The following is an 8,846-nucleotide window of genomic DNA, read 5'->3' as shown; positions in this document are numbered from 1 at the left end:
TAAAATAATCCCCAACAGACATGTCTATTAGGCCAATTTGATTTAAATGATTTATCAGATGAAATTCCAAAGTGTTTCTAGCTTGTGGAAAGTTGACATGGGTCAGTTCCATCCATGAGGCCTGCTCCCTGATGTATTAATTAGGCCTAAGGTCCCTCCTTTAATATAGTCAGAAAAAGATTAGAATTTCAATTTATGAATTCTGAGAGTGACAAAAATTTAATATGCATTTTTATAGGATTTGGGTGTTAAGTCTCCTGGGACAAATATTTTTTCAAATGTGATTTAAAATACATAGAAAAATTATATTTACTGAGTATATATTTGGGCAGACAAGAATCTTGAAATGGTTGTGAAAAGGGTCACAAACAATATAGATTTTGGAATTCTATCACTAGAGTTTGAATTCTTGAGGTCTAGGAAAGTGATCTAGGTACCTAAACTGCAATAGAGGTGACCTGCAAGCTACCTTTCAAAAACAATTGATTCGTTATTTTCCGATGTTGTGGCTTGATGCCAGAGGGTCTAATAGGGGAGCATGAAGCAAAGAACTATTGCTACTAAGTTCTGGAAAATATTTCAAGAAGAACAGAAGAACATAATATTATGACAAAATGGTGTTTCTCTCAGAGTTCTGTACCTGGGAATATTGGGAGTATGGCTAGATATCTGGAATCACACAGAACACAATGCTAATAAGAACTAGTCAAAAATCTCCCCATATCCCTAGTCCTTTGTGTGAACTGTCGAATTCTCTTCTATGTTGGATCAGGTCAGTCAAATTTTCCACCTTATCATTGCTCCCAAGTTCTATTTATTTAGGTATCCTATTTATAGTTTAGATACTCCGAAGCTATGTGTGGTGTCATGCTCAGTTTATTTGAAGACTAACTTGGGCCATCTTGTCTCATAATTATAACTTCACTGCAGATTCATGTGGAACCTGCTTTGGCTTCATTCAGACATTCAACTAAGAACAATGGTCTGCACAGTTTCACTTTCAGACACTTGCTTCTGATTTCCAGGATCCCTTAGCATTTGAAACTTACTCCTCCTTTGGAAGATGAATTGTTTCTAAATCTACCTTCCTTAGCCTCTTACTAGTCACCATCTTGTATCATGTTTCCTGTTGTATGTGAAGGTTCCAAGCATTGTCATTACTGAGTGCTGGATTACACGGCCTGGATCCTGATACAGATGCTTGAGAACTACAGTTATAATCTCATACCTTGTTCTCAATTCCAAACTCTGCCATCCAGCATCCTAACCACTCAAATACTGCCACCTCTTATTTTCCATTTGGAAGTATTTATATTAGCAGAATTCCATCCCTGGGTCTTTTCAAACCAATGGAGTCCTCTTTCAGGTAACACAACAATATTAACATGAGCATTTACTAAACATCTAAATCAGCAAATTCAGGAAAGGTCTTCATTTTCTCTTTTTTCTGATAAAGGCGAGGCATGAATTTTCTCTTGTAAAGGTTGTATAAGTCATAACCTTGTCTGCAGCTGGATGAGAATGTCCAATTTCTGACAGAAGGAGAGACTCAGCAGGAGAAGAATTTCACAGATGAACAACACCCAAACAGCCTTGCCACCTCTAGTTTTCCCGAGGTTCTCAGTCTCTTTACACTAGATATTCCTAAAAGCTCAAACCAATTCTCTACCATGTACAGCCTTGTGTTAAAGTGGTATATTACTTCACTTGTGAACATAGACTTATCAATGTAAATAGATATTGTATCTTCTTTTAATATTAGTCTATTTTTGTCAAGCGAACTTTTAGGCATATGTTACACACTTAAACTAAAGGGATAATTTTCTTATATATGTATGTGTCAGGTATTATACTCAGTATGAACATTCTTATTCATTCCTCAGAAAGCCTTGTATGGTATTTTTTAATTAATTTTACTTTACCACTGAATGCTAAAAAGGCTTAGAATTTAAAAACTTTGGGTGTGTGTCCAAAATAACAGTGGAGGTACTGGAACATTAGGTTCATTGAAGGGATGTGGGAAGAGCATTGTAAATGTTGCTAAAATTGATTGCCTATTTATATGTTTAATGTTGATTAGGAGCTTAGGGCATGAGGAAAACAAAATAAGATACTATGTATTATTCAGTGTAATATTAGTTGGGTTAACAAATTACTTTCAGTTATACTTTGTTGTGATAAACACTCTGGCCAAAAGCAACTTAAGAAACCAAGGGCTTATTTGGTTTATATTTCCATGTCATTGTTCATCATTGAGGGAAGTTAGAACAGGAACTCATGATGGAAACCTGGAGGCAAGAACTGATGGAAAGATCGTGAAGTAATTATGTTTCCTGGTTTGTTCACCATAGGTTATTTAGTGTGCTTTATTATGCCATCAAAGCTCACCTGCTGAATAGTGGCACCAACAGTAAACTTAGAACTCCCACATCAAACATTATTCAAGAAAATGGCCCAAATATTCACCTGTTGGCCAATTTAATGAAAATATTTTCTCAATTCTTCTTTCCAGATGATTTGAGCTGTGTCAAGGTGACCAATACCAGCCAGCATTGACATCAAATACAAAATGACTTAATACAAGCCTCATTTTATTTCTTTCTCGTGGTATAATACAGAGAAGTTCAGTAATAAGGGAGTAGAACTTGACCTCCTGCACCCATTCATGTGCTCAAGTGAACTGAGGTTTTGCCATCTGTAGTTCCAATTTTCCCTGATCATCCTGATAAAATCAGAACAGACAAATGGACCCAGAACATCACACAAGAGAAGAACAAATGATCCAGTCCAGAAGTCATTTTCTGACAAGTCATATCACCTTGCCTCTTTAATTTTAAAGAAAGCCAAGTAACATGATGAGCAATGTCCAGACCAGCTGGACAATCAAGTGGAACCCTTAGACCCTGTGAAGAGGACTGAGATGCGAGAGAAAATAAGGAGGCACAGCAAGTCAAGAAGTCTGATCAAGCAGATAAAATTTTTATTGTTCACACAGGTTATATACTCTGAAAACAAGATATGGGGAGGGGTAGGAAAGGAAAGAGGGCTTTGCAGGTGGAGGAAGCTAGCTGCAGCTACAGGCTCTAAGTTATTCTCACAAAGCCTTTCCATTACCAATGGTTCTAAAAACATCTATCTAGCAGGATGTTGGCTAAATCTAGAGATCAGGAGGAAGGGTTACTAAGGTGGGTTGCTATGAGGCCTTGTTTGAAGTTCTGAGAACTGACAAGTGAATCATGGAAGGTAAGCAGAAAGAAGAATAGTAGATAGGAGAGCCAAGGGTGAGTGTTTGCCAAGAGTAAGACCTTGCTATGGCTTCCCACAGGGCAACACACTGCAGAAGAGGATAGTTCTGGTGAAGCCGGCAGTCTCCCCTGCCATATTTCTACTCCATAAATGCTGATTAATTTCATTACTCTACATATTGCAAACTGACTGTGTCCAGATGGGGACAGTTAAAAAAATTCATCTGCTGGATCTGGCATGAAGCCATGTTCTGTAGGTAATGTGCATCTCCTTCATTAGGAATTAGGAATAAGTGATTTCTGTGCTGCCAAGGCTGAGTCTATTACATTAACTCTGCACCTGCTTTATAGTTTGCTTTTTGCACTATTCTGAAATGGACTGCTGAGGGTGCCTGGAAAAGAAGTCGATTATACATAGTATAATTAGTTGATATGCTTACCTCATATTTATAGGCTTAATGGTGTATTTGGATATGGGCCATTTGGGACATCTTTAGAGTCAAATTTCTAAGGATGGAGCTCACACTATCTTTGTCATCTTAGTGACATCTTGACACCATTCTACCATGACCATTCCATCAGTTCTTGCTTCCAGGTTCCTACCATGAGCTCCTTCTCTGATTTCCTTCAATGATGAACTGTGACACAGAAATATAAGCCAAGTAAACCTTGGATTCCTAAGTTGCTTTTGGCCAGAGTCTTTATCACAGCAATAGCAAGCAAAGAAGGACAGAGAGTGATTCACTAAAATGTTGCTGTAGTGGAGGCCTTTTCCCTTCACTATCTCTATGATTTCCATGCATACTCCAATCCCATTTTCATGTGCTGGAAACATGCCATGCTTTTGACAAAAGTAGATTGGATATTGGGTTGTCCCATTGCTAGAACATACCATGCTAATCCAATTGTTTCTTCATCAATTCATTAGCTCCTCTCCAATGTCTCTTTGAATGTCAACATAGCAATAATGAAATCTTTCAGGAAGGTAGTAGATGCCCCTAGCATGCAAGAATATTTGTGATGCAATTCTGCTTTGTGCATAAAAACTAAGATAGCACAATAAAATGTCCCCTGACCTAGACAACAATGGAGCTTGGAAGTAAAACTGAGAAGGGCCAGACACACTGAGATAATTATTTCCTCAAAGATTTTAAAGAAGCCTAGAGGAAATTTCTTAATTTACACATACTTCAGTATGTGTAAATATCACCTGCACACCCAGACTTGTGGAACAAGGTTTAACACTCATCAAGACTACAATAATTCAGACAAGATGCTCTGATAGTAGAACTCTTACCCAGTCACCCACTTCATTTCCAACACTTCGTGACTAATGAAACAGATCTCCAAATATCTTATGTGAATTTTTTTTGGCCCTCAGAAATGTCCTTCTGCCTTAGCCTTTTTGAATACATCATTGTTTTTATTCTTTTTTGAAGGGCTTGGAGTATATGGAACTGGATCTAGGGTCTCACACAAATTAGACATGCACTCTATCACTGAACCATATCTCTAGACCTTTTGTTACTTTTTAATGTGACATAGAGTCTCTTTAATTTGATTAGGCTGGTCTTTAAGTCAATCGTGGTGTTTTTAATATAAGGAAACAAGAGAAATTTGCCAAAATATGTATTTGGATTACATATTCCTTCTAAATTTTAATATTGCATGGTGGAAGGATGGCAAGTCTTTCACACTAGAATACAATACATTTCTTCTTCACGTATTTTGCCTCTTCTAATATCTTACAGAAGCTCCAAGTGAAGAAGCTACCATAATTCCATATTAAACCATACAGTTTCTTTAATTAAATCCTTATCTAGAATGATTTAGGTGCAAATATGTGTTCACACAGAATCAGTTTTGACATTTTGATTTATCTCTGCTTACTTGGGGCAATGGCAAGAAGCAGGAAAAGAATTGAAGTAGTAAGCATCTGCCACAGTGTCAGGGGAAGAAACACTACTAGTGGACTCTGAAGCTCCCACAGACAGGCTATGGAATAAAGATCACAAGAACACAAATGGTAGGTTTTTGGTTCTTTTTCCTAGGAAGGAAAAGATAGTTGAGTTCTCTAAGCTTGCTTGTAGTTAGAACTTTAATAGCACTATAAAAGCACATAACCTAGAAGTATTTGAAGATCATTGAATGAAGTTAAACTCCTTTTTCCTTTCTTCCCTCCACAAAGAGAAGTAAGACTAACAAAACCTCAACACTCTAACAATGTAAAAATCAACTCTTAGCTTAGGGCATGAGATCAAGTATTTCTTTCATGGTTGAAGTAGATTCTGCTAAATGTTTTCTAAAATCCAGAATTCTGTTTGCCAGACATGTTATTTCATCTAAGCAAAGAAATCACAGCCATTGCATCCTAGGGAGAAGTTGTATTAGTTGTTATCTATGTTGCTATAATAAAATACACTAGAAAACAACAGCTTAAGAAAGAATGGGTCTATTTTAGGCTCAAAGTTTGAAGTATAGTGCATCATGTTATAAAAGTAGCAATAGATTGAAGTAGCCACAATTAGAAATAAGATAGCAATGAATACATTGCTACTGCTCTTTCCAGTATTCTTTTATACAGTCCAGGATCCCAGCCTAGAGAATGGGGCCACCCACAGTCTTCCTGCTTCAATTAATCCAATGAACATAATCATACTTAGGCATTCCTAGGTGATATAACTCTCATTACATTACAATAAAAATTAATGATCGCAAAAGTGTAAGACTTCATGACTGGAGATCATCCCACCAAGAGAGGTATATCTACCAAGTCTTCTAAATCCAGGCTGTGGATGGGGTGAAAAAGGTCAGAGAGAATTTGTCTACATTCATAAGCAAATGAACAAATCCTGGTTGTTATGGAAAGAATGTGAGGCCACTGGAATGAGTACTCTCTAGAGGTTTTGACTCAGGGCACAAAATAGACTTCATGTTCCAGTCTCTGCAGCTGTATATGTTCACATGACAATGTATAGCCAATTGAACAAGGAGTGGTGTGCATTCTACCATGAGCACATCTCTTCATTCTTTTTTTTTTTCTCTACAACCAGAGGGCAGAGACTCCTGGGCATATACTCAAATGATGCTACAACATGTAACAAGGACACATGCTCCTCTATGTTTATAGCAGCCTTATTTATAATAGGTAAAAGGTGGAAAGAACCCAGATGTCCATTCAACAAAGGAATGAATATAGAAGATATGGTACATTTATACAATGGAGCACTACCCAGCTATTGAAAACAATGAATTCATGAAATTCTTAGGCAAATGGGTGGATCTAGAAAATATCATCCTGAGTGAAGTAACCCAATAACAAAAGAACACAAATCATATATACTCACTGTTAAGTGGATATTCAACCAAAGGCTCAGAATACTCACAATACAATTCACACACCACATGAAGCTCAAGAAGAAGGAGGACCAAAGAGTGGATGCTTCAGTTATTCTTAGAAGGGAGGACAAAATACTCAAGGGAGAAAATGTGGAGACAAAATTGTGGAGCAGAGACTAAAGAAAAGGTCATTCTAAGATTGCTCCATCTGGAGAACATTTCGATATACATACACCAAACCCAGCCACTACTGTGGATGCCAAGAAGTGCATGCTGACAGGAACCTGATATAGCTGTCTCCTGAGAGGCTCTGACAGAGCCTGACAAATACAAAGGTGGGTGCTTGCAGCCAACCATTGGACTGAGCATTTGGGTTCCCAATGGGGGATTTAGAGAAAGAACTGAATGTGCTGAAGGGGTTTGCAACTCCATAGGAAGAATAATAATATCAACCAACAAGACTCCCCCAGAGCTCCCAGGGAGAGCAATGCTGCCATTTCAGACACACTCTACACTAAACCACCAATAAAAGAGTACACATGGAGGGACCCATGGCTCTATCTGCATGTGTAGTAAATGATGGCCTTGTGGAGCATCAATGGGAGAAGAGGCCCTTGGTTGTGTGAAAGCTGAATGCCCCAGTATAGGGAAATTCCAGAATGGGGAGGTAGGAGTAGGTTTGTTGGCTGGTGCAACACCCTCAAAAATCAGGGTGAGGGGGCATAGGATAGGGGGTTTGCAGAGAGGAAACTGAGGAAGGTGATAACATTTGAAATGTAAAAAAATAAAATATCCAATAAAACTAATTTTAAAAAATGGATGTATCTAAAGTCCAAAGGAAAATAACGTTTAAAAGGAAAAAAAATGAAAAAAAACAAAAAAAGAAAGAAAAAGCCTGCCTTATGTTCCTGACATGGAACGGAGTGAAATGACATGTGACAGAAAGACACTACAGGATGTATGAATAGACAGGTCATATCCTTTACTACTATTATTGTGTTAAATAGATGTATGAAACTAACTCCTAAAAACATGTTATATGTGTAGATGGGACCATGGCATTTGGGCAATAGGGATCTATTGGCAAGTTGTTTATATTAATATAGCATGATTTATAATACATTTATATATTATATAATATGATTTTATATAATGATTTATATGATTCTTAGAAGTAAATAAACTATGAAAAGGAAAAAGGTGAAGTGCTAAGTTGCTGAGATCTATAAGAAGGATGAATTTGGTTTATGTAAAACTGAAAAAAAAAGAAATTCATGATATTTTCACTTCTGTGAAAAAGTTAAAGTCATGGTACATGCCTAGTGATTAGTGCAGATGGACAAGTAGACAATGCATCTTGTTTGTGTATGTATCGAAAAAAATAATACATAGGTTGTTGGGAATTTTTTTGTGATATTAGGAGTCCATTGAGGTAATGGAACATACTTCCTAAGGGAGGGACTGTTTCACCTCAGGCAGTGTGGCAAAGCCATACTCGATGTAACAGTTCAGTAAAAGCATGCCATCTTCTACCAACCTGTGGTGGTGAAGGCTCTGGTGAAGGACATGGTAAAGGATGTTGCCCTTCAATATGATTGGCTCCTTGATTAGCAGCCAGGTATTTGTTACTGGGGTATGACTATTAAGCCTTTCATTATTGCTCACAGGTCTAATGGCCAAACATTTAGCAGAGGGAATGACTGGTCCAATTATGCAATGCTGCCATTTTAGAAACACTCTATTTCTCAGGTGTTATTAACATCCTAAGAAACTCATGCTTTCACTCTGTGACTTTAGGTTCATTTGAGGATTGATTCCCAGAGCCACTTGTGTGCTGATAGCATATGTTCTGAGAGTCACAGTAAACAATCCTAGGAGCCCTTCCTCACCTCTGCCCAAGAAGCTACTCACCTGCTGGGTTGTAGAGTTATAAATGTCTCTTTCACATACAACTGTATATACCTGAAAACCAAGGTTCATGATTTTGTTTAACCCTTAGTCACTTGGTTCTTGGGGATCCTTATTAGGAGCCCAATGTATATTGAAGAAAAGATGTTAGTCAGGAGAAACTGACACATACAAGTTTGAGTACTTACTTAGCCATAAATCCTATACTCTTAAGTCTTGCTTGGGGCATATTTCACCACATGACAGTTCAGTTTGATGTTTAGCAGTAGTTGCCCACACCAAACTTTGTAGGTTGTCGGGAATTTTTTTGTGATATTAGGAGTCCATTCAGGTAATGGAACATACTTCCATAGG

The sequence above is a fragment of the Arvicanthis niloticus genome, chromosome 17, assembly GCF_011762505.2.
Source record: "Arvicanthis niloticus isolate mArvNil1 chromosome 17, mArvNil1.pat.X, whole genome shotgun sequence".
Classification (NCBI taxonomy): domain Eukaryota; kingdom Metazoa; phylum Chordata; class Mammalia; order Rodentia; family Muridae; genus Arvicanthis; species Arvicanthis niloticus.
Note: the sequence above shows the minus strand (reverse complement) of the source record.